The sequence below is a fragment of the Lactuca virosa genome, chromosome 7 (genome assembly GCF_052849685.1).
Source record: "Lactuca virosa cultivar CGN04683 chromosome 7, Lactuca_virosa_CGN04683_v6, whole genome shotgun sequence".
In the NCBI taxonomy this organism is placed as follows: Eukaryota; Viridiplantae; Streptophyta; class Magnoliopsida; order Asterales; family Asteraceae; genus Lactuca; species Lactuca virosa.
The window spans coordinates 169678314-169705508 of record NC_136432.1 but is presented as its reverse complement, the minus strand read 5'-3'; the positions used below and the strand labels follow the sequence as shown (position 1 = coordinate 169705508).

At 40.6% G+C, this 27195-nt stretch overlaps 1 long non-coding RNA gene across 1 annotated transcript; it reads left to right on the top strand.

Moving 5' to 3' along the window:
- Positions 1 to 204: 204 nt before the first annotated feature.
- LOC145125962 (uncharacterized) lies at positions 205 to 2820 on the top strand. The gene is made up of 3 exons (XR_013716229.1): positions 205 to 722; positions 1638 to 1706; positions 2718 to 2820. It is a non-coding gene; the product is annotated as an uncharacterized LOC145125962 (long non-coding RNA).
- Positions 2821 to 27195: the final 24375 nt, after the last annotated feature.

Here is a 27195-nt window from a genome sequence, read left to right as displayed (position 1 = left end):
ACTAAATGTGGAACGTTAGATCAAAAAAAAGAAGGGTCGAGATGTAAGGTGGCGTTTTTGTAAATAAGTAGAAAGAAAAGAAGGAAGGGTATCTTAATTAATTTGATCAGGGGTATTATAGGAAACACAATTTTAATTAAATTCTATCTCTTAAACTCACGATTTGTCCTCATCCTCACAATCACATTCTTCTCCGATGATTCCCCTCACCAGCTTCTTCTCCAACACCGGATCATCTACTGTTTCGATTATCTGAACCTCCATCGCCAATGATTCACTCATCAAGCTTGTCCGTTTCCCCTAAAATCAGCGCCACATCATCCAAATCTGGAGTTATTGTTCCTCGTCGATCTCTCATCTCCGACCGATTTTAAAGGCACCGACTCCGATCCTCTACAATTCCATCGAGATATAGAATTAATCAACTTACTGGAGCCACCGCTGGCCATTCAGAAGTTTAGATTTGTATCAATCCACACTCATGAAGTTTAGATCTCCTAGGATTCCGTTTACCTCAGTCGGAGAAAAAGCAATGTTATAAGGACTCCACGGAGGACTCTCTGTCTAATTCGTCAGAGGAGGAGCAGGTCAATGACCAGGAGGAAGAAGATGAGGAGGAACTGGAAGCCGTTGCATGACCTGTTGATTCTGATGAAGATGAAAACGCCACACCTGCGGTTGACGCCACTGGTGAGGAGCAAGACGATGAGGAAGAAGACGAGGTTTGTTTTTTTTTTATATATTGTGCTTTTAGACTGATTTTTGCCGCTTTGGTTACGTTTGATTATGCATGTTTGGGATATGAAGCATTTCGTGGTGTTTCATGATACATTTTGGTGCGATTTGTCTGCCTTAGGGTTTTGTGCTGCGGGATTTGTTTGCTTTTAGTATGATCCCCTGGTGTGTTAGGGAGTGTAGTTTTTAGGGGTTTGGTTCGTTTTTTTGTGTTAGCTGCAGCTTATTCATGCATTTCCTTCGAAAAAGAGAGCATACTGATTCGTCGATAGTCCTGCTTCCAGATGCCGTATTCCAATAATGTTTTCAGTATGCTTAGCCTCTCTCATCGTATATGTTGATTTTATTTTTTGTTATTAGCGGTTTTGTTTAAAATGATGTTTTTTTATATGTGGAGCTTGACATTTGTTGATAACTACTTGCCATTTGAATGCTGGTAACAGTGAACTGAAAAACAGCAGGCTGGACTGGAAGATGATTGGAAATAAAAATTGCAATTTGCAAGAGAATGCAACTTGAAATATATAAAAAACTATATTAATATCCACAACAACTATAAAGATTAATTTGCAGGGGATACAATGAATCACAAAGTCTCAACTTTGGCTAAATCACAATAAACAAACTTAAGCATTATACACTTTTTAGGAAGCTGTACTAGCGATTTGGTTTGATTCTATTCCTTTAATATGTTTGGTGGAATCAAGTTATACATAATGGTAGCCAGGATTTGTATGTAGAATTCATCCAGCCTTACTGTATTCATGCAATTGTTATGATTCTAAGTAGTGCTTTTCAAAGGATGTATGGAACTGAAGGTTTAATGTGATGAATCAGTGTTGTTTCTTTGAGTCATCTTCAAAATTTAGTTTTAATTTTTTGATGTTTTGGAATTGAATCAGGTTATTAGGGAACTTGGCGTGGGCTCACTTGCAGCAAGAGAAGTATAAATTAGTTGAAGAGATATATAGGTATAAAAGAAGAAAAAATCCATATGCAATCGTTCAAAAAACATCTAATTTTGTTGAAAAGTTCAGATTTGGATTTGAATGTTGCAAAAAACAACCATCATATTGCAAAGGCTTATATTTTTACATGAAGAAAAAAAAGACTATGTTACTACAACTTATGACATGTTTTCAAAATATTTGACAAAACAAAATTTGCCACAGTTACCTCTCATTATTATTACAATACATGTAAATAATAAGTGAATCACATATGAATTACATGTGATTCACATGCGAATTACAAAAAAATTACATGTAAATTACATGTGATTCACATGTAAATCACAAGTGAAACACATATGAATTACATGTGAATTACATGTGATGCATATGCAAATCACATGTGAATTACATATGAATTACATGTAAATTACAAATGAATTACACGTGAATTACATGTGATTCACATGTAAATCACATATGAATTACATACGATTCACATGTAAATCATATATGAATTACATGCGATTCACATGTAAATCACATATAATTCACATATGAATTACATGTGATTCACATGTAAATCACATGTAATTCATATGTGAATTACATGTGAAGCGCATGTAATTCATATATGATTTACATGTGAATCACATGTAATTCATATGTGATTTACATGTGAATTACATGTGATTCACCTTTAAATCACATGTAAATCACATATGTAATTCATATGTGAATTACATGTAATTCATATGTAATTCATATGTGAATTACATGTGATTCACCTTTAAATCACATGTAAATCACATATAATTCACATGTAATTCATATATAAGTTACATTGGATTCACATGTAAATCACATGTAATTCAAATATGAATTACATGATATTCACATTAAATCACGTATAATTCACATATACATCATATGTAATTCATACGTGAATTGCATGTGATTCATATCTTAATCACATATGTATTTTCGTAAGTGTTTTTGTATCAATCTATTTTTTAAAAAATTTTCTTGTAGATTTGGAAGAAATTGTGGTGAATATTGAAGAGGTGAAGATGATAAGTTGAAGAAAAATATGGAAATATTGACACGAAGACATAAAAATGCTTTGAAATTTTGTATAATTTTTTATTTTTAATATTTTTTTTGTATCGAATAAAATACTTATTCTATTGTGTTTATAGATTAGTAAATAAAATGAGTTTTTTTATAATGTACTTACGAATATTATAGTATAAAAAATATGAATATATGCATTTGAAAAAATATGCATATATGCACCTAAATTTTATTTTTTTTAAATTGCAGTTTTTTTATATGTAGTTTTTTTTGAAAAAACATAACTTTCTTTAAAAAACTTGCTGTTTTTTTATTAAAAAATACAGTTTTTCTTAAAAAAAGTTGCAGTTTTTTTTTTAAAATGCAGTTTCTCTAAAAAAATTGCAGTATTTTTGAAAAAAAAAATGCAGCTTTTTTTAAAAAAATTGTAATTTTTTTTAAAAAATATTGTTTTCAATTTTTTTTTCAAAAATACATGTTTTCTATAAAAAAAATTAAAAAATCTGCATTTAAAAAAAAAACGAAAATTACTATTTTAAAAAAAATCTGAAAATTTGATTTATGATGTAAATTTTTAGACATTTATATTAATATATTAAATAACACAAAAAAATTAAACATTAAATGAGATTGGTAAGATAACGATCATGTCCTTAACGAATTACTTTTGATCCAACGCTCCACTTTTAGTTATCGGATTTTCGGAAAACTTTGAGTTCTCAACCGATCTCAACCCTATATATATTCAATTAAACGATAAAAACCACTTGGTCTAGTTGGTTGAATCCCGTAATTATTTTATAGTTGACACGGATTCGAATCCACTGTATTTCAAGCATTTTTTTTTTTTACCTTCTCATATGAGTTTCTACTTATTTATATACTTATACTCCAAATTATACTCTTCTACTCTCATTTATCATTCATACATTACAATCCACCCAATCTTCCAATTTCTTTTCTTAAATCAATTTTTTTTTCAAATTATAAATTTAATCCCTCAATTTTCATAAATTTGCATCATAAGTAAATAACTTACTGCTATTTAGTTAAATAGAGTAATAGACAATACTTCAAGTTAAACTTTTATCCCCACATGTATGCTTGGTGCTTCAAAATTTACCCGCTCATTTTGTTAATTAAATCAGTTTTCAGAATTAAATATTTAACACCTCTAGCTTTTATAAATTTGTATTTATCCTTTTTTTATAAATTAAATTACTTTTTAGTTTCTCATTATGACAATTCATCCCTTCGATATATATATATATATATATATATATATATATATATATATATATATATATATATATATATATATTAAAACTTCCTAAAAATACGGTCCAAAAATTTTGTTTTGAAACTTATAATAAACCATAAGTCATCCATAATCATAAAGAAAATCATGTATCATTTATCTCAAAATATCGTGTCAAATACTGTATCAAAATCATGTGAGAAAAATATCAGAGTCTAAACATCTCAGGCTAAAACTGTGGTGTGTGTCATGCGATCATCCCGAGCCCTTCTGTTGCTAGTGGAAGTACCTGAAACCAAAACTGAAAATTGTAAACACGAAGCTTAGTGAACTCCCCAAACTAGGACATACCATACACATATCATGCAACTAGGAGATACGGGCCCCGCCCACACTCATGGAGATACGGGCCCCGCCCACACTCCGTTGCTAGGAGATACGAGCCCCTTCCATACTTCGCTGCTACGAGATACGGGTCTCAAACTACCACATACCATACACATATCATGAAACTAGGAGATACGAGCCTCACCCACACTCCGCTGCTATGAGATACATGCCCCGCCCACACTCAACTACTGCGAGATACGGGCCCCGCCCACACTCAGCTGCTATGAGATACGGGCCCGCCCACACTCAGCTACTATGCGATACGGGCCCCGCCCACACTAAGCTACTAACATGCATACAAGTATCACACAGACAACAAGTATATCTACAACTATCAATCAGTCATATATCAATACTCAAATGATACTATGAGATACGGGCCCCGCCCACACTCGACTAACTAGGAGATACGGGCCCCGCCCACACTCAGCTACTGATCATACATATAACATGTATGGGCCGGCCTTGGTGCCGTAGACCCGTCCTACTAGAGGAAACTCACCTCTCAAACTGGATGTTGAACTTGTGTGTGAGGAATCTCTGCTGGCTGCTCCTCCGACTCCCCCGACTATCACTATACAATAATACTTAGTGAAAAATCTGACAATATTGCATAGGGTAAAATGACCATTTTACTCCATGTCAAAGTCAACGATCTGGTTAAAGTAAACATTTTGGTTGACTCAACTCGCCGAGTAAGCCTATCGACTCGCCGAGTCCTAGGCCTTAATAATCCTAATTTCGCGATCCAACTCGCCGAGTCAACCCCCTGACTCGCCGAGTTCCCGGCTTCTACTCATCGCGATTTAGCGAATCAACTCGTCGAGTCACCTTCAGACTCGTCGAGTTCTAGCATAACCAGAAACGGGACAATACGTCTCAACTCGTCGAGTTCCTCTATGGACTCGACGAGTTCCTTTGTCTGTTTGGGCCATCTTAATAGATTAAGCCCCTACACTCTAGATTAAGCTCCATACTACTCCTACATACTGGAAATGCCTTCACAAGGGTAAAGTTTCCAACTTTACCCATTTATAATCCATCTTAAGGAATTTTAATCCAAACCCTAATTCCTTAAGTTGTGAATCTTTGTCCAAAAGCCTTATCACTCCAAACCAAAACGTGGGAACAGAGATCTAGGTCCTAAACACCATATTAACAGGTAATGTAACGACCCAATTTTTCACTGAAATTTATCATTTTTGATTAATCAAATACATTTCCATATTTTAAGAAATCCAATCATAATTGTTTTCAAAACACATGTCAAATACAAAATTTATTCCAAACATCAGAGTGTCTATAAAACGCCTGGGAGAGAGTACACGTCGCGCCATCACGCCTGACCCTTGCCCTTGGGATCTGAAGTACCTGAAACAAATCCAAAACATGTAAGCTAAATGATTAGTGAGTTTCCCAGAGCATACCGCACACGCAATACACATATCGCAAATCCTGTTAGCTATAAAAGCTACCTATAACACATAAGCCATGCATACATAAACCTGTAAGGATGCCATGGGCTCCCCCCAGGGTCTTACACCTTCGTGTCATGGGCTACCCCACATGGTCTTACATCCAACGTGGCATGGGCTACCCCACATGGTCTTTACCTAGGAATGCCATGGGCTACCCCATATGGTCTTACATCCAATTGCCACGGGCTCCCCCCGGGGTCTTCCGTGCAATAACACACAATCACATAGCATATCAAATCACAGAAATGACTAACACATATACCATAATCACATAATGGGCCGACCTTGGTGCCTTAGACCCATTGGTATGGTGAGAATACTCATCTCTGTCCGAAGAATCCAAAACTGCTCTCCTAACTGTCTGTAACCACCCGTGCTGAATAATAATATTAATCCATGTTAGGAAATCACATAATCAAAGGGAATCCAAACCCCAAGTCCTTCCATGAACGCCCAAATATCCTTTTTTTGTTAATGCGCCCAAAGTCCATGACCAAAAATCATGAATGGGCCTCTTGGCCCAATAAGACCCTACCATAACACCAATAGCCCAATACAGATAAAATGACCCATTATTCTCAGAATGCAACCAAGTCCAATAACCAAATCAGGCCCAACAGATCAAAGGCCCAAAACAGATCCAAGCCCATCTAATGTGTACGCTTAGCGTACCACCCTGGTACATGTAGTGTATTGGGCCTCTGGGACTTACGCGCAGTGTACACCGGGTTACGCCCAGCATACTAACAGATTAAGCACTTTTTCCATTAAGTGATTAATACTCGATTCTTTTACGTCCGAAAGTCAGATCTACGTTTATTAAGACGACCTAGGGCATAAAGTTGGCAACTTTATGCCTTTGCATGCCTCATATGTTCCCAACACCCCCATTAAGACCTTTCTAAGGTTCTTAACCCATGCATGAGGTCAAAACACCCACCAAGACTCCATTTTTATGTTGCAAAAGGACCAAGGGACCACAGATCTGTCATTTTCAGCCTCTGGAGTTGCTTAACTCACAAGTGGAGGTCCAAAATCAACCAAAGGGACAAAACTAGAAAACCCTATCTAAATCAAATGAATAAGATGGCAAGGTCATAGCTTTATACCTCCAAAAGCTTTGCAAAGTGACCTAGATGTAGATTCTTGAAGCACCAAACCACCCCAAGCTTGCTTAGCAATTCCCTCTTCTTGTATAAACTCTAAAATGGCCACAAAAACCCATTCCTTAAGCTCAAAACCCTCTCACACAATATATCAGATGTAGGTGGACGAAATGAGGCTAAAGAGGCTGATAGGGTTTGGTCCAAGAGGCTATAAGGTGTTTAAATAGGGGGTCAAGTCCAAGATTTAGGGTTTTGGCTCTCTATTGCATACGCCCGACGTACCCTTCGTACGCCCCACGTACCATAGTATGCTAAGCGTACCCTTAGGTATGCCCAACGTACGGGAGGGACCATTTTTGCCAATTAATTCATTTTCAAGGTTTCAAAGGTGTACCTGATTTGGAGTGTTACAACTCTCCCCCACTTGAACTAGACTTCGTCCTCGAAGTCCGTAGCTGTGAATAGATCGGGATAATGCTCCCACATCTCCTACTTTGGCTCCCATGTCCATTCGGAGCCTCTTCGGTGCTGCAATTGCACCTTTACCAGCTTCACCTCCTTGTTCTGAAGACCCTTCGTCTTCCTGTCTAAGATGGCCACCGGCCTCTCGATGTAGTTCAGGCCCTCATCCACCTGAATATCATCCAGTGAAATGACTGCGGACTCATCAGTGACACGCTTCTGAAGCTGAGACACGTGGAAGGTGTTGTGAATCTGGCTAAGCTCCTTTGGCAGATCCAAGCGATATGCCACCTTGCCCACCCAGGCTGTGATCCTGAACGGGCGTATAAACCGAGGCCCCAGCTTGCCCCTATTTCGGAACCTAATAATCCCCTTCTAGGGCGACACCTTCAGCAACACAAAATCCCCCACCTGAAACTCGAGATCTGATCGTCGTCGGTCATCATAACTTTTCTGACGGCTCGACGCAACCCGTAGCCGGTCACACACCTGCTGAATCAGTCTGGTAGTCTTGAGCACTACCTCAGTGCTCCCCATGACCCGGTGCCCAACCTCGTCCCAACACACCGGGGTCCGGCACCTCCGACCATCTAACGTCTCGAATGGAGCTCGGTCAATACTGACATGATCACTATTATTGTACGAAAACCTTTCTAGTGGAAGCTATGTGTCCCAACTACCTCCAAAATCCAACACGCATGCTCGAAGCATGTCCTCCAGTGTCTGGATAGTCCTCTCGCTCTGGCCATCAGTCTGGGGGTGATACGCCGTACTAAAATGTAGTTGAGTACCCAGTTCCTCGTGGAACTTCTTCCAGAACCTGGATGTAAACCGGACATCCCTTTCAGAGACTACCGACACTGGCACCTCGTGCCTAGCCACCACCTCTCATACATAAATGTCCGCCAACTTCTCCGCGGATATACTCTCGGAAATCTGAATGAAGTGGGCACTCTTCGTCAGTCTATCTACGATCACCCATATGGCGTCCACACCCCTCCCAGACCTTGGTAACTTCGTGATAAAGTCCATAGTGATCTCTTCCCATTTCCACATGGGAATGGGTAGCGGATGAACCTTGCCATGAGGCCGCTGATGCTCGGCCTTGACCTTCCTGCAGGTCAAACACCACTCCACGAACCCGGCAATCTCCCGCTTCATGCAGGGCCACCAATAACTCAGTCTCAAGTCTCTATACATTTTCATAGCCCCTGGATGTATCGAGAACTTGGACTTGTGTGCCTCCTCTAATATCCTCTGTCTCACTCCTCTAGTCACCGGTACCCACACTCGGCCACACAGAGTCAAAAGGTCGTGGCTATCCTTTACAAACAAAGGATAATGTCCCCGAATACAAATGTTCCCAATCGGGGACCCCGCTGTCTTGCGGTACAACGCATCGGCCACCACGTTGGCCTTCCCTGGATGGTATAGGATCTCACAAGCATAATCCTTCAGCACATCCAGCCACCTCCTCTGTCGCATATTGAGGTTCTGTTGATCCAGCAAATACTTCAAACTCTTGTGATCGGTATAAATGGTGCATCACACTCCATACAAATAGTTCCTCCAAATCTTGAGGGCAAACACCACTGCCCCAGTTCCAGGTCGTGAGTGGGGTAATTCGCCTCATGAGGCTTCAACTGTCTCGAGGCGTAAGCTATCACGTGCCCACTCTGCATCAGCACCGCACCCAACCCTGAAATCGATGCGTCACAATACACCACCAAATCATCTAACCCCACGGGTAGTACATGGATCGGAGCCTCACATAACCTCCGTCTCAGGGTCTCAAAAGTCGTCTGCTGATCCGTGCCCCACCGAAAGGTCACGTTCTTCTTGGTTAAGAGGGTCAACGGCACAACAATCTTGGAGAAATCCTGTATAAATCTTCGATAATAGCCCGCTAAAACCAAGAAGCTATGAATCTTTGGTGCGTTCTTCGGTACTTCCCACCTCATCACAACATCGACCTTGGCTGGATCGAACGAAATGCCCTCCTGATTGTTGATATGTCCCTAAAACTGTACCTCCCGCATCCAGAAATCACACTTGGAGAACTTTGCATTAAGCTTCTCCGCCCTCAAGGTCCCCAGTACCTCCCTCAAATGCTATTCATGCTGCTCCCTGGTCTTAGAATAGACTAGGATATCATCAATAAAAACGATCACCGACCGATCCAACATCGGTCTACATACCCTGTTCATGAGATCCATGAACGTTGATGGGGCATTGGTGAGCCAAAACGGCATCACCATAAACTCATAATGCCCATACTGAGTCCTGAAAGCTGTCTTCTGTATATCCTCTTCCCGAATCCTCATCTGATGGTATCCCGATCGAAGATCAATCTTGGAAAACCAAGACGCACCCTGTAGCTGATCAAACAAATCATCGATCATTGGCAACGGATAACAAAGGATCGATGCTCCCCACGGGGAACTGCTCGGATGTATGAACCCTCGGTCTAGCAGCTCCTGAAGCTGCGTAGATAACTCCTGCATCTCGGGCGGTGCCAACCAGTATGGTGCCTTTTGCTATCGGGGCGACACCCGACACCAAATCAATGCGAAACTCCACCTGCCTCTCTGGAGGCACTCCTGGTAACTCTTCGGGAAAGACATCCCTAAATTCCTGTACTACCGGTACACCTCCCACATCCATCGTGGTCTCTACCCTTGTATCCGAGATATAAGCCAGAAACCTCGTACAACCCTGCTGCAGAAACCTCCTAGCCCTCGCAGCCGAACAGAGAGTTGGCCCCTGCGAGGCTCTCTCACCATGATTAACTAATTCTCCCCCACTTGGGGTTCGAACCGTCACCAGCTGGCGCTCGCAATCAATCATGGCCCCATTGGCCCCCAACCAGTTTATCCCGACAATCACCTTCAGCCCTCGCAATGGTATCGGGACCAGATCCACGCGAAACCTCTCGCCTAACACATTTAGGATGCAATCCGGATACACCCTCGCAACACTCATAGTGCGGTCGTCTGCAATCTCTACTTCGAGCGGGGAATCCAAAGTTCCCGGCGCGTCCCGGTACTTCTTGCTAAGCGCAAGTGACACGAACGATCGGGTAGCACCCGAATCAAACAAGACATGAGAAGACGTACCATTGACCAAAAAGGTCCCTATACATGCATAAATTACACATAACTCATACAAATAATAAGAACAGGGAGTAAAAGACACGTACCAGCCACAACGCCTGGCGCTGTCCGAGCCTCCTCGGTAGTCAGCTGAAATGTGTGGCTCTTCACCGCCTGGGAATCCGCCATATCATGGGGGCCATCGGTGATCCTCAGTGTGGGGGGAGTAAAAGACACGTACTAGCCACAACGTCTGGCGCTTCCCGAGTCTCCTCGGTAGTCAGCTGAAATGTGCGGCTCTTCACCGCTGGGGCATCCGCCTTAGCAGGGCGGCCATCGGTGATCTTCAGTGTGGCGGGTATAGGCACCGCCACTACTCCTCCCCCTCCCTACAAACTCGGACAGTTGGCCTTTTATGGCCAATCTAGTTGCAGTGGAAACATATCAATCCCTTCTTGGGGCAATCCCTGGTGACCACAAGAGTAACATCCTGATATCCCGGCTGTATGACAAGCCCCACTGTGAAATCTCCCGCACTTGGCACACCGGCCCCGGCCCTGCTGGCCACTGCTGGAAGTGTCTGAAGTCTTAGGCTTCTTAGCCTAACCCACTGCTGTCCGTGCCTGCTCCGGCTTCTGCTTGGTGCTGAAGTCTAACTCCTTCTCCCGTTCCCGGGCCTTCTCCACCATCTCATTCAGGGTTTTGCACCCTGTCAAGCTCACAAACTACCGGATATCATCCCTCAGTATGGAATGATATCTCTTCGTACGCATATCCTCGTCAATATCATACTGGGGAATCAACAAAGCTCGCTCACGAAACTTGGCGGTGATCTCCGCCACAGTCTCGGTGGTCTGCTGGAGTTCCTGGAACTCCCTCACCATCCTCTGCACCTCAATGGTTGGTGCAAACTCCAAATCAAACTATCGGACAAACTCGGCCCACGTTATCTCAGCCACCCCAGCTGCTCCTACTTGGCTAGTAACCTCGCCCCACCAATCCCGGGCCCTGTCTGTCAGCATGCAAGAAACAAATCCAACCTTTGCCACATCCAGGCAAGAACTCATGCGTTGGGCATTTTCGATATCCGCCACCCAGCATCGACTAACAATGGGGTCCCTAACCCCGAAAAACTCCGACGCCCCACACACCTTGAACTCTCAGAATGAGGGAGTTCGGGCCCTAACCTGAACCTCAGCAATCTCAGCCCTAAATGCCCTGAGTCTCTCCTCCATAATCTCCATCATACTTTCCTTCACCGTCCCAAAGATGACTGGGGTAGCGTCAATGATGCCCCTGGTAACCTCGGCTGTGATAAGCTCGCGCAGCCTCTCATCTATGACATCGGTAGTGTCGTCTGATCCAGCCCCGGATCCAGATCCCGATCCTGATCCCTCTGCTCCAAATCATTTCATCACCATGCTGAACTGAAATGCCATAAATCACAACGATCAGGATTTCCATATAAAGGATCTTCCTACACAGGTCCTTCTTGAAGTCATCAGATCTAACATTGGTTTGGGTACATGTCCTGTGTTTTCAGTAGTATGGGCCCAATACTACTTTCCACACCTGGCTGTACCTTTCCCCAATGCTCTACCTGATAACTCCAATTCGTCCCAAAACTAAACCGTATTCCACAACTACCGTATACATCAATCTCAGGCTGTCCTAAGATTTACTCTATTCATATCAATCAAACCAATCATGATAGGTTGCCTTTATGCATGCAAATTATACACAAAAAAGGATCAAATAGACTTTCGAATAAAAGATTCTACCCTAGGACCACAACCAGACAAGGAACAGGAAATAAGGCCAAATCAATTATTCTAAAGCTATAAGCTCCTAACCGTATACAATTTTAAAAGCATACACATAGCAAGTTCCATGTAATCAACCAAGCTCAAATATCAGAATAAAATAGCTAACATATTGGGAAACTACTTACTTGGCTCGGCTGATCACGGGCGTTGCACTCTCATATTTTCATTTCTTTTATAACCCTTTTATGTTATTTTGAAAACAAATTTACCATTTCCTTAGTTTGAGGTCTGACACACCCGAGGGTGTGCCCGAATCCCTCAAACCAAGGCTCTGATACCAACTTGTAACGACCCAATTTTTCAAAGAAATTTTTCATTTTTGATTAGTCAAATACATTTCCGTATTTTAAGAAATCCAATCATAATTGTTTTCAAAACACATGTCAAATACAACTTTTATTCCAAACATCAGAGTGTCCATAAAACGGCTGGGAGAGAGTGCGCGCCGCGCCATCATGCCTTGCCCTTGCCCTTGGGATCTGAATTACCTGAAACAAATCCACAACTTGTAAGCTAAATACTTAGTGAGTTTCCAGAGCATACCGCACACACAATATACATATCACAAATCCTGTTAGCTATAAAAGCTACCTATAACACATAAGCCATGCATACATAAACCTGTAAGGATGCCATGGGCTCCCCCCAAGGTCTTACACCTTCGTGCCATGGGTTACCCCACATGGTCTTTACCTAGGAATGTCATGGGCTACCCCACATGGTCTTACATCCAACGTGCCATGGGCTACCCCACATGGTCTTTACCTAGGAATGTCATGGGTTACCCCACATGGTCTTACATTCAATTGCCACGGGCTCCCCCCGGGGTCTTCCATGCAATAACACACAATCACATAGCATATCAAATCATAGAAATAACTAACACATATACCATAATCCCATAATGGGCCGGCCTTGGTGCCTTAGACCCATGGGTATGGTGAGAAGACTCATCTCTGTCCGAAGAATCCGAAACTGCTCTCCTAACTGTGTGTAACCTCCCGTGCTGAATAATAATATTAACCCATGTTAGGAATGAATTGTTTTGAGCATCCTAACCATCCTATGGTGTGCATGGAACCCTAGAAACCTTGGATCTATGTTTTCACTATTATACATTCAAATTTGATTTTCCAAGGTTTCACATCTTGACTAGCATATCATTAGGTACTTGTAATGTAAAACTAGTTAGAAATACATACCTTTCTCTTGTAGTGAATTGCTTGGAGTTTGAGAGGCTAGCACTAATAGTGTGGATGCGTCAAGTGGTGTCACAAATCACGAAAACAACTTTGGAAGGTTGAGATAATAAGAACACTTATAGAAATCGGCCACTCTTTCATTAGCTCAGATACTAGTGCCATTTCAAGTGCCAAAGACCTCTTTATATACTATGGAGGATTAGGGTTACACCCATGTAAACCCTAATACACATGACTTTTCATTTACATAGGATCCATGGGTTAAAAGCTCCATGGACTATCCATGGACTTCCATACACTCTTAGCCCATCCTAAATAAATCTTGACCCACTCCATATATATATATATATATATATATATATATATATATATATATATATATATATATATATATATATATATATATATATATATATATATATATGTAAGAGTCCATATTTAATTAGCCTCCTTTGATCTCTAAATTAATTCCAAATTAATTATTCATCAATACTAATTAAATAATATGATTTCACATTAATATATTATAACTTATAATATATTAATAAATCATAAATATCTTATTCTCAAAAATATATCCATACAAATTGTTAAGGTGAAGTGCAACCCAAATGGACCATGCCGGGTCGGGTCAAGTACATACCAAGTATATTTATGGACTTAGACACCTTATCCAACAGTCTCCCACTTGGATAAGTCTGATAACTATAGTTGCAAGTATGACTTCAGGAACTAACCAGCAATCGTAGCTCTTAAATCTCTATTGAACTATGAAGCGCCATTTTAGATAAGTGATCATATAATCCTCTGTTTTCAAGATATCAGCTGGACAAGCACATGGAACACTGTCGTACTTATTGTCCAGCAGTTTGTTTCCCGATTTTCGATTTCTTTGACATACAAATTAATTGAACACATCAACTTAGTGAAGAGTTAAAACTCTTTAGATCGATTAGATCTTTAACAGGTAAATAAATAAGAACAATAAACACAAGAACAATCAATGAATCAATCCGTATGTCGAATGATTAAAATATAGTCACACCTTAGAAGAGATCGATTAAGAACTTCCTTTGTAGAGGTGCGCTAGGGTTTATAGAACAATCAATGAGATAATTAAGAAAAACGTTAATGATAAGGATGCATGCATGCACCTTATATACTAAACCCTAGAAAGAGAAACACGAATGGACAGGCCCAAACCATGAATACAAAATATACTAAATAACATTGGCCCAATAACGCAACACAATATCTTCAACAATCTCCCCCTTTGCGTTAAGTGAAACCATGGCCATGTTAATTCAAGATTCGCTTCTGCACTTCATAGACTTTAGGAATAAAACTCAGCAGCAACTTACGAACATGAATATACCAAGTGATCACATCAATGAAGCACTTCACATCATCTTTGTTGTTGCCCTTATACTTCGCAACAAGTTCCAGAATGAACTCCAAACAAGAAGTAGCAAACAGGTGCTTGTCGTCAACATGAAAGTATAACTTGCGTCGATCTGCACTTGGACGATCTCTCGCAGTGTAAACAACAAACCATCCTTCCTTGTAAATCTTTCCGGGCTTGAGCTTCTGGAAGTCTTTCGGAGTCTTTTGGAACAACACTTGGTTTTTGTCTTAGAACCGCAGCAATTTCCACATCCATGGTCCCAACTTCCTGAATGTAGGACTTGATCATAATCTGAAGATGGTCCCAACTTCCTGAATGTAGGACTTGATCATAATCAAGCATGGCAAATCTGCGAGAGTAAATTTGCAGGCTTGACGTGCAGATCCTCTCGCAACTTTAAACTTTGCATTTGGGAAGCTTTCAGTCTCGATCGGCCCAGTAACCTTCACAGCTACAATTTTGCTCGCACTCCAGGTCTCGAACCGAGGCTTCATATGTTTCAAGTAGAAGTTAAACAGCATTTGATCACCAGTGCTATCCGAGAAAGGAACATTGGCAACCTTGATGAAGGCATGAAACCTGAACGCCTTCAGAGTGATGGGAAGGTCAAACTGCGAATCCTGTGAGTTCTGAACATCAAAGGAAGCAATGGGATCCAACCAATATTGACTTGGCATATGCACAGCTTGGTTCTGTATGCGCTTTAGGGTCCACTTTGGAAATAACAACATTTTACTCTTAAGAGTGGCATGAGCTTCCTTTTCAGCTCTTTCCTTTTCCTCAGCCTCTCTGACGATGCGAGCATGTTCGTCAATCTCTGCCTCGCGAGCCTTCTGCCTTTTAAGCTCAGCTTCATCAGGCTCTTCGTATTCACTGTCATCAATGATGGGTTCGTTGCTGAATAACGGATCCTTGTCCTTTAGATCTTGCTGGATGACAGGAGGTTTAACTGATACTTTAGATTTAACATCCTCCATATGAACTTTTGAGCTCCCTTCTCCCCCTTGTTTCGGAAACGACATCGGCGTCGAAACACCCTCCAAACGATGCAGCATTGCGAACACCGGTCTCAGCTTTTCAAGCAGATGCTTTCGGATGGTGATAGAAATCATAGGATCACAGGTCTCAATGATATCAGATAGCAGTCCGTTAACATCAGAAATTCAACTACGCGTGAATGCTTTTTCTGCTAGCAAATCATCGACCTGCTTTTGAGTGTAGTGAAGTTTGGTTTCCAACACTTTACACTTTTCCTCTTTTAGTGCTAGAGCATCCATGATCTTGCTCTCCATTGCCAAGTCTGCCTGAAGCTTTGTGAGTCTCACATCGACAAAGGCTTGGAATGCTTCGTGATCAGATTTGAACTCGGTACGAAGTTCAGCAAAGCTCTCCTTTTCTGCTTTGAACATGGCACCAACATTTTGAATAGCTTTATTTGTTATGGACGTGTTGTTGTTGTAGGTAACCTGGTATTCGTCCATGAATACACTTGTATTAGTAATTAGTTTATCGACTTTTTCGGTCGTTTCTTTGCAAATGGCAGCAAAGTCAAAAACTGCCTTGGAGACGGAAGAAGTATTGGCAGTATGATCCTTCGCGAATCGCTCAAGGATAGCTTCAACAACAACTTTCGAATAAGCTTCAGAAGAATAAGTGTTGGATGCGAGAAGTAGCTGATCAAGCTTCTCATGAATAGACTTGAACTCTGCTTTAGAAGTAGAGACATCATCTTCGTTATCAACCCTGATTTGAAAAGGACTGAAAGAGAAATCTTCTAAATCATCATCGTCATCATCTCCGAAAAGCATTTCTGGATCATCAGTACGAATAGGAGAGATAGGTGGGGAAACATGGGTTGAAAAACCTAAAGTATTAGCCCCCGTATCAGATACGTTGACTGAACATTCAGGTGCAGAAGAGGGTTAGGGTGGAATCGTGGAATCTGTGAAAATGGGTATGGACACTGAAATCGTTATGGGTGGTTGGGATGATACAATTGAGAGCGGAGCAATAGTTATTGGTACAGAAGTAGTTGTTTTTGGTGAGGGAGGAGGAAAAGGAACAAAATCATTAATTGATGGAGTTACCTCACGCTCAGTGCGAACTTGTTCCTGTTCTTCAGTGCAAATAGGTTCAGCATCCTCATTGCGAACAGGGGGATCCTCCTCAATGCGAATCTCTGACTCAGTCTCAGAATCTGAGTTTTCGTCGTCACTCTGAGAAGGACTTAGAGTGGGAGACTTTCGCCTTCTTGCGGGTTGCTTCCTTCGCTTGGGTGCAGTAGTAGAAGTAGTAGGAGCCTTTCAGTTCTTAGATGGAGGTTTCGTAGCTGCAGAGGGTCCTTCTTTCGCAGAATCAGTCTTGGCAGGTTTCTTAGACCCTTTGCCCCCTTTCTTGGGTTTATCAGCCTCAGCCAAAATGGCTTGAAATTCGTCTATGAGAGGAAGAGGTCCTGAAGGAGTGAGAGTACGATGTCTTTCGAGAATCTTACTTGATGGACGAATATCACGAAGCATTGCCTCCGGAATCGAACCAATAAAATCAAATTTAGACCTGTCTGCCATGATAATCCCTGTTGCATGGAATGTCGTAATAGAAGCCATCAGTGCATCGGTCATCACTGTAATGTTGAGCTGCTTAATAGCCATGTTGACAACCACAGTCCAAAATCTTGCACATGAGATCTCACTATGACGAGTGACAGAGTGAGTGCTCTGAATGAGTTTAACCCAAAGAATAGAACCGTAGTCGATGTTTTCACCAGTGTAGAGTCTGTACATCAGCCCCATAAAGCGTTTGCTTGCACAGTCACTGCCTGTAACCTTTTCGGAAAAGGATTTGAATAAAATGGTGAAAAGAGCATTCCAAATTGGTGGGAGATTAGGTTTCTTGAACTTGGATACAACTGTAAGTGGCTCCTTATATCCCATTTGATAGAACATTTCCAAGATAGCTGTGTTGGAGATGGTTTCTGGATTGATCAGATTCTCAGATTGTGGAAGCCCTAGCAGATTGTAGAAACGAGACTTGGAGATTGAAGTGGTGTGATTGTGGATGTCGAAATAAATCCTTTGCTCGTCCTTGACATAGTTGGCAGTGGTATAACCTTTTGAGAGAATCGAGAGAGGGACATTCTCGACTTGAGTCATTGCAATGGTAAGAGGTGAGTACTTCAGACACTCGATCAAAGGTAGGAGAAAAGCATCATACTTAATCGGGTTCAAGTCGATGATTAGATTCTGATGTTGAAGATGATGAATTTGGTGGTGTTGAAGTCTGGTTTACTGACTCAGAGGATGAAGAAGTGAGAAAGCCTACACATGGCAGGGCTTTCGTGGCGAAAGAAGATGAGTATGCTGCTGAAGGAAAGTGTTTGATGGTGACAGCTGGAGTGTCACATATGAGGGGTTATACCACTGATGGCGTTCAAGATGAAGCGAAAGAACGAGAAGACAGGTGCTTCGCTGCCAAGCCTGTTGGTGAGCAGATCAATGAATACGACCAGTTGATCAAGAAGGTACAATCTATTCTCGAATCATTAAAAATCCCTGTCACAAACTATGAAAAAGAATTGAACGGATTAAAATCTAAATTTTCTAGTTTAAGTGGTAGTTTAACCCAAAATCGCATCACAAATTCTAACCTAACTGATCAACTCAACAGGGTGTCTTTGAAGAGTGGGGAGAGGCGAATGTGGATTGAGCAAAAGGAGAAAGAGTTAATTAGAATTAAGGATGAGACAATTTATTTGCAAAGGGATAATTTGAAGCTTTTAAAACAGAGAAATGTTTTTTGTTTAATTGCTAAACGTTTATATTCCAATATCACTCAGTTACATCTGGATTGTGAAATAGGCAGGAAAATTCACAGTATGATTCTTCCCTTCCTTGAATTAAAGGAGGACGAAATTGATGCTGATGTTTATGATTGTGAAGTTGTTGTCTCGTCTGATGAAGTTCCTCCTGGCTATAAAATTGGTCTTGACAAAATTGAATCTTTTATCCAGTCCAAAGAACACAAGGACATGCTTAAGAATTTATTGGACGAAAATGATAAATTGAAAATTAAAACCAAAACTATGCAGAAATTTGACTCGTTGAATGCCAAGTTGAGTTCAGAAAGAAAAATTAATGTTGAAAATACTTCTGAATTTGATGAGGATGATGATATGAGTGAAATATTTGTAGAAGATGAGGTATACTGTTCTGAATTTGTCAAGAGCGAACCCGAACCGACCAAAAATCTCATTTCTGAAAACTCGGTTGAATTCGCTCATTTGTCCCAAAATAAGTCCAAAGTTATGAAAGAAAAGGTGGTGGTGTATCAGAAGGTCCAAACTACGCCAAATCAGGTTTATGCAGTTACCGGCGTTACACAGAAGCAAATAGCCGAACTCATAGCATTAGTGAACGAAGATAATGTTGACGGCTGTGAGGAACATTTCTGGTCAGCTCCAATCGATAATGCTGATGAAACAGTTGGTCTGTCTGAGAGAACATCATGGAGAGTCAAAGGCAGATATGTGGCAGAACCGCTTAACAAGCCTACGCATTTTTATGTGCCAAACACAAGTGGTACCAAAAAGGTTTCAAGAAAGCCAGTCAAAGGCTACAAGCGAAACCTCCTCGGTAAAGAGCGAAACTCATGATGAAAGATCGAAACCGAAGGTCAACATCCATAAAACTCCCAAACAGGTGTCTGAAAAGAAACATCAACGTAACAGGAGATACAAGAAGAATCTCGCTTAAAGGAAACAGTTTTGGCAGTCCTAAAACCCAAATTACGTTCGATGAAACAAGAGTTCAACCGCTAAGGATAAATGAGTGTCAAAGAATCAATCTACTTCTTGTACTCAATGCTATTCATGTAGCCAAGCAAACCGAAAGGGAAGTTTTAGTCCCCAAAATAGAAGCGAAAGAAACCGAAAGAGTTGTTTCGGTTCTCAACTCAACAACCAAAGGGGCAGTTTCAGTTCCTCATCCACAAGTGAAAGGACCCGAAAGCAAGGTTTCGCTTCTAAAACACATTCCTCTCACTCAAAGCACAATCCTAAAGAAGTTGTGAAGGGAAAAGGGAAGATCGTCTCAGGAGACGACAAGAAGATGAATACTAACCTAAGGAAACAAAACCAAGAGTTCGAAAACAATAAATATCCAATTCCTAAACCTAAGGTTAAAGCATCAAAAGATAACAAAATCAAAGTTTTCACAATCAAAAGAAAAGATGAGACCACCTTAATAAAACGAACCTTTTTTGTTGATTCCTCTCTTACTATTCCCTGTTCTGTAAAAGGCTCACAAGGACCTAAGAACCTTTGGGTTCCTAAATCTGCTTAATTTTTTCAGGTTATTCATGACGAGCAGTTCGATGATGAATGGTATATTGATAGTGGCTGCTCACGTCACATGACAGGGAGAAGGGAAGAGCTCCGGGAGTTTCGTGCTCTGAAGGATGGTGGATGTGTCAAGTATGGTAACAATTCTTTTGGCACAATAAAAGGCTATGGGATTATCACAAATGGAGATTTCTCAATCAGAAAGGTGGCGTACATAGAAGGCTTGCAACCCAATCTAATCAGTGTTTCGCAACTAGTGGTAGGAACTGGGCTGAAGGTTTCGTTTGATGATGAAGGGTTAGAAATAATAGAAAAGAAGACCAAGACTGTTCTGCTGAAATCTCAAAGAAAAGGGGAAATGTATCCACTGAACCTCAATCCAATACGAGGGAAGCCATCTATATGTCTACTAACGAAAGCGCATCCTAACGAAAGTTGGCTGTGGCACCGAAGGCTCTCGCACCTCAACTTCAAAGACATCAACAAGCTAGTTCTTGGTGATCATGTGCGAGGACTTCCACTTCTAAAGTTTGACAAGGAACACTTATGTGCTGCCTATGAGATGGGAAAGAAAAGTAGAAAAATTCATCCAACGATCGTGAACACGAAAGTTATAGAACCTTTGGAACTTCTACACATCGACCTTTGCGGTCCTTCTTAGACAGAAATCAGATGCAACTCCAAAGCTCAAGGATTTTATCAAACAGATTGAAGTTCAACTGCGAAAGCTGTTTCGCATCGTTCGCAGTGACAATGGGCTTAAATTCAAAAACCAAGCGTTTGACGAATTTCTTGCTGAAAAGGGAGTATCACACAATTTCTCCACTCCTTATACTCCACAACAAAATGGGGTTGTTGAAAGGCGAAATCCCTCGTTGTGTGAAGCAGCCCGAACCATGCCTAGTTTCGCATCGTTACCCCTGTATTTCTGGGCTGATGCTATTGCCACTGCTTGCTACACCCAGAACCGGTCTTTACTCAATAAGTGTTTCGCAATAACTCCTTATGAGATTCGAAACAACCGCAAGCCTAACGTCAAGTTTTTCCATGTGTTTGGTTCAAGATGCTTCATCTTTAATTCTAAAGAAAACTGAAACACGTTTGATGTGAAGGCAGACGAAGGAATCTTTCTTGGGTATTCGCTAACTTCAAAAGCCTTCAGGGTTCTAAACAAACGCTCCAAGAAAATCGAAGAAACGTATTATGTGTTGTTTGATGATAACTATGTGAAGAAACTCACGTCCAGCAAAGAACCAATGAACAAAATCTTTCCTCAAACTGGTCAAGTCACGATTCCTATCTCCAACTTATTTGAAGAATATGTGAAGCTCTTTGATGAACCAGAGTCTGCTTTCTCTCTGAAGCGAATGCAGCTGACAACGAAGTAGACAATCTGAAGAAGGTTATTGACGAAGCTGCTAAAGTCATGGAAAGCGAACCTTCAAGTTCAGGTGGACCTCAAGTATCTGCCATCTCTCAAAAGCCAAGTGAATTTTCCCATTCTACTTTCCAGGGGGATAATTTATTAACCACCATACCCAATGAACGTCCAATCGAGGGGGAGAATTCTGAGCCTGAAGCAGAAACTGTTTCATCATTCGAGGGGGAGAATGTTAATTCAAATGATGAAGATGATGATACACAGCCAGAATTCAAAGAAGTAAATACTAAACTGGATCCCTCCTATGATCCAAATTACCCTCCCCTTATCAAATGGACGAAAGATCATCCAAAAACCCAAATCATTGGTGAATCATCAGAAAGAGTTCTCACACGTTCTCAACTGAAAGCGAAACAAACTGCTTTATTCTCTCAAGTGGAATTTTGCATGTTTAATTCGTTTATCTCCAAATTTGAACCAAATGTTAAAACTGCACTCGATCACTCAGATTGGGTACATGCAATGCAAGATGAACTCAATGAATTTGAGCGAAACAAAGTATGGAGACTGATTCCTACACCAAAGGATGCATCTGTGGTTGGATTAAAGTGGGTGTTCAGAAACAAGATGGACAAAGAAGGGAACGTAATCCGAAACAAAGCTAGACTGGTAGTCAAAGGTTATTGCCAGGAAGAAGGGATTGACTACGAAGAGACTTTCGCACCCGTTGCTAGATTGGAATCTGTTCGCATCTTCTTGGCATATGCAGCACACAAAAATTTTGAAGTTTTTCAAATGGATGTGAAGTGTGCATTCTTAAATGGCGAATTGGAAGAGACAGTTTATGTGGAGCAACCGCCTGGGTTCATAATTGAAAAATATCCCAATCACTGTTACATTCTTGACAAAGCGGTTTACGGTTTAAAGCAAGCTCCAAGAGCCTGGTATGAAACTCTTACTCGTTTTCTTAAAATGTCCAAATTCAAGCAAGGTTCGGTTGACCTAACCTTCTTTCGCAAGAAAGAGGGTGACCATTTGATGATCGTACAAATTTATGTTGATGACATCATCTTCGGATCTACAAATCCCGACCTAACAGCTGAGTTCCGAAAGTTTATGGAAACTAAATTTGAGATGAGCTCAATGGGTCCAATTAACTTTTTTCTTGGATTAAACATTAGACAGGGACCGGAAGGAATTTTCATTAATCAGGAGGCATACACGAAAACCCTGCTCGCTAAGTTTGGAATGATGGGAGAGTCAAAATTGAAGGTTCCCATGGTGTTTGGCACGAAGTTAACACCTTCTCTGGAAAAACCGGCTGCTGACATGACCCTCTATCGCTAAATGATAGGGTCTTTGATGTATTTAACAACTAGTCGACCAGACATTATGTTTTCTGTTTGTTATTGTGCAAGGTTTCAAGCTAATCCATGCGAACCTCACATGATGGCTTTAAAGAATATTTTTCGATATCTGAAGCAAACCTCATCTCTTGGTTTATGGTACCCTGCAAAATCAGGATTCTTCGTACAAGCATTTTCAGATGCTGATTTAGGGGGTTGCGGTTTAGATCGAAAAAGCACAACCGGCGGATGTCAATTTCTCGATGGCAAGCTGGTGAGTTGGCAATCAAAGAAACAAACATGTGTTTCGTTGTCAACAGCTGAGGCTGAATACATTGTCGCAGCTTCGTGCACATCTCAAGTCATTTGGATTCAAAGCCAACTTCGCGACTATGGCTTAAATATGAAAAGAATTCCACTCTATTGTGACTCCGAAAGTGCTATTCACATATGTCACACCCAGTGCAACATTCAAAAATGAAACACATAGCACTGAGGTATCACTTTATCAAGGATCATGTGGAAGATGGCAACGTTGAGATTCATTTCGTAAGATCCGCTGATCAATTGGCTGATATATGATGGGTTTTAAGCACTACATCATTCCTATGGTGTACATGCAAACCCTAAAGCTTTGGATCTAGTTTGTCTAATGAACATGCAATAATCATCCAAAGCCATAAACCCTAGATCTATCTTACTATGAACCGAATTAAGGGTTTAGAAATTACCTTTTATTGTTATGTAGTAATAACAATCTATTCCTCCTTGTAATTGGCTTCTGAAAGCTTAGTGTCACAAATGTCACACTTCTAATGGCTCGCAAACACCAAGAGCAAGAGGATGAAGAAGGAGAAGAGGAGAGGCACTCAAAAACGTCTAGAAACCCTAAGGAATCAGTTAGCCACGTTTTTGTTGCCCTAGGGGTCCTTAAATATGTGAGGCCATTAGGGTTATCTAACAAGGAAACCCTAATTTGACTGCTTAGGCCCTAAGCAGCCCATGGACTCACTCCTTAGAGGCCTTGGACGATTTCTAATGGGTTTCCCCATAGAATTCGTCCACTCCTCTAATATGGAGTCCATTAGCCCAATATTCAACTATCACACAATTGATAGTTCTAGCCCCTAAGTTTAATTAAACTCTTTTAGCCATAAAATTAATTCTTAATTAATTATTGACTAATATTAACTAAACAATATGATTTCTCCTTTAATATATTATTCTCATAATATATTAATAAATCATAATAAATCTCATCTCCATAAATCATCCTATGAAGTTGATTTGGTGAAGGCAACCCAAAAGGACCATGCACCATCAGGTCAAGTACATACCAAAATAGTTATGGACTTAGACACTAATCCAACAATATATTCACCAAGGCCCTACCTGAAGCAACATTTAATAGAATCCTTCAAGGGCTGGGAATGATGGAAGCTGATTCTGTACCAAATCCACTATCGCATTCATAAAACTGTCACTGCGAATCCGTGCGAATGTTCGCAGGGTTTCGCAGTCCACTGTTCATTGTCAGTCAGTTTTATCAATGCGAATCAATGCGAACGATCGCAGTAGTTCGCAGTGATCCGTTCATTCGTGGTTTGGTATTTCAAATATCCTTTTGTATATTTTGTGTATCTTTACTTATCTCTTTGATTGATTTCCTTATCTTATCTCCGTTTTCAAAATTGTTCAGTACTGTGAATTGATGCGAACGTTTGCAGCCTTTCTCAGTCAACTGTTCATTACTTGTCTTTTCACTGCAAATCGGTGCGAACGTTCGCAACCTTTCGCAGTCCACTGTTCACTATCAGTTTGCTTTTTCCCTTATTTTCATAAACGCTTCAAAAACCAAAATTAATTTATTTTCTTTATTTTATTGCTTTTCAAAACAACAATATCACAAAATACTTTTATCTTTTGTTCATTTTCCTTTGCATACCAAGATCATAAACGAAGACGTTCGCATTGTCTATCTACTTGTGTGATGGGGCAGGTATAACTCCTTTTACTTATGAATTAGCTAAGTGTCCCTAGAAGCATGTTGTTGTATGTTGACCTAAGCCTCAACGACTCGACTGTGAAGCCTTAATGAAATTGATTTCACCAATCAATTCTTCCCAATCAGGCTGCGAATTCACATCAGTCATGACCTACCTTACTCTTCTCACATTGAGTTAAGAGTTATTTGCATGGTCACATTCGCATTGCAAAGGTACTTTTGCTTTCTTGTGTCCATCTACTCTCTTCTCCATCGCTTTTTCATTCATCAATATAACCATTGAGACTCTCAGCGATTACCACTGAGGTTTATGGTTATGCAAAATTTTGTGTTAATGATCTTAGTTTCATTCTACCACGAACTGAGTGAAACCCAAAATTCAATACCCACAATGAATTGGCGGTGAACAATCACATGTTCTACCTTTCACCCAAGAATTAACGAAACCACTTTCATGGGAAGTACCATGAAATCTTTTTTTTTTTGCGTGATCTTTATGAAATTGTCTTTTACCAAGACATTTCTACCTAAAAGATCCAGTTTTTTTTTGAGATTTCAATATTATTCCAAGTCGATTACAATAAATTTCCAACCTACTCGTTCAACTGACTACACTGGTCACACGAGTACCTTTTCTAACTTTCGCACTTATGTCATGTTCGTAGTTTGGTCAATTGATAAACAACCTTTACCAGCCTTATATAAAAGATGCCTTTTAGTGTTTCTCATCAAACAGATGATCGTATTCAACAGGAAACCAAACAGACATCTTTTAGTCTCTCTTGACTATGAAGGAAGAGATCTTTGCCTGGGATCAACAATTTTATGTCATCTATATGGAATCATAACATCCTACAGATAAACCTTGTTTTATTTCTTTTTCTTTTACACTCTTGCACGAAGATCCTTGTGATTTTCAAAAGTCTTGTTCGTGGTTCTATTTAAATTTCAGGTTCGCAGTCGTATGCATTCAACATTTCTTTACTGCGAAAGAAGATAGGCTGACGCGGCAATTCTAAAAGGATCAGAATTCAAACAGGCGCATGAAAAGTTGAACCGCCCGCTATTCTTACGACGCGTGACGCATGCCTCTGACTTGTCATTGTTGTCAAATCGTGCTTTTTCAGGCGACGGTTCAGTTCTCGATACTATCTCTCCGAATTTCTCTCACCAAATCAAATCGTATAAAGGGATTTTAACGGTTCATTATTTCCTTACCGCTCTCAAAATTCTCTCAAAGATTTTTGGTGATTCAAAGACTTTCTACTGTTCATCTTCTTCCTAGCTTCATCCATGGCGCCCTCCTCTGAAAATCAGTCTGTGCAAGATCAAACTATTCATTCCACTCTTCTTACAGTGAAGCAACATTTTCCTGCACAATAAGAACATTCATAGTGTTATTTGCAGCAACTTTCTTTTTCTTAATCTCTTCTAGCTTTCGCAGGTAGTATGCTTCATCGTCTTCACTCTCATTCTTCTCTGTCATCTTCCTCAACATACAGTCCTTGGCAAAGTGGATTTTTCCTCCACAAAAGTGACAATTAAATCCTGAGTCACTTGACATCTTGCTCTCCTTCTTCGGTTCTTCTTGCTTGGGAGTGATCTTCGGTTCCTCCTTTGCCTTTTCGGAACTGTAGTTTCCTTGGCAGTTTCGGTTCTTATTGGTGGGAAACCTTCTGTGAATGAACTTCTTTGGGTTTGAAACCATCAAAGCATATTCTTCATTGGTCAGATCATATTCAGAAAGATCTAAATCTTCTTCTTCTTCAACTATATTTGTTCCTTTGGAAATTAGGGCCAAAGAACCCATGCTAGAAAGCACATTCGTTTCTTTAGTCACTACACCTTCATGTGACTTTAGTATCCCCACTAGCATCGCCAAAGAGTAAGCCTTGAATTGTTCATAGGCCTTTACAGTAGACACTACAGCCATCCATTCGAATCTTAGGCCATTCATGAATGTGACCTTCTGCTCAATAACTTTCCTCTCTATGCCATGCTTTATCATTTTGCTAAGAAGATGATTAAAGCGATCAAAGGCTTGGATAAGCTTCTCTTCAGGTTTCTGCTTGAAGTCTCCAAACTATGAAAGCAATAGAGTCTGGATCGAATGCTCAAGATCCTCATCGGTAGAATACAGCTCTATCAAC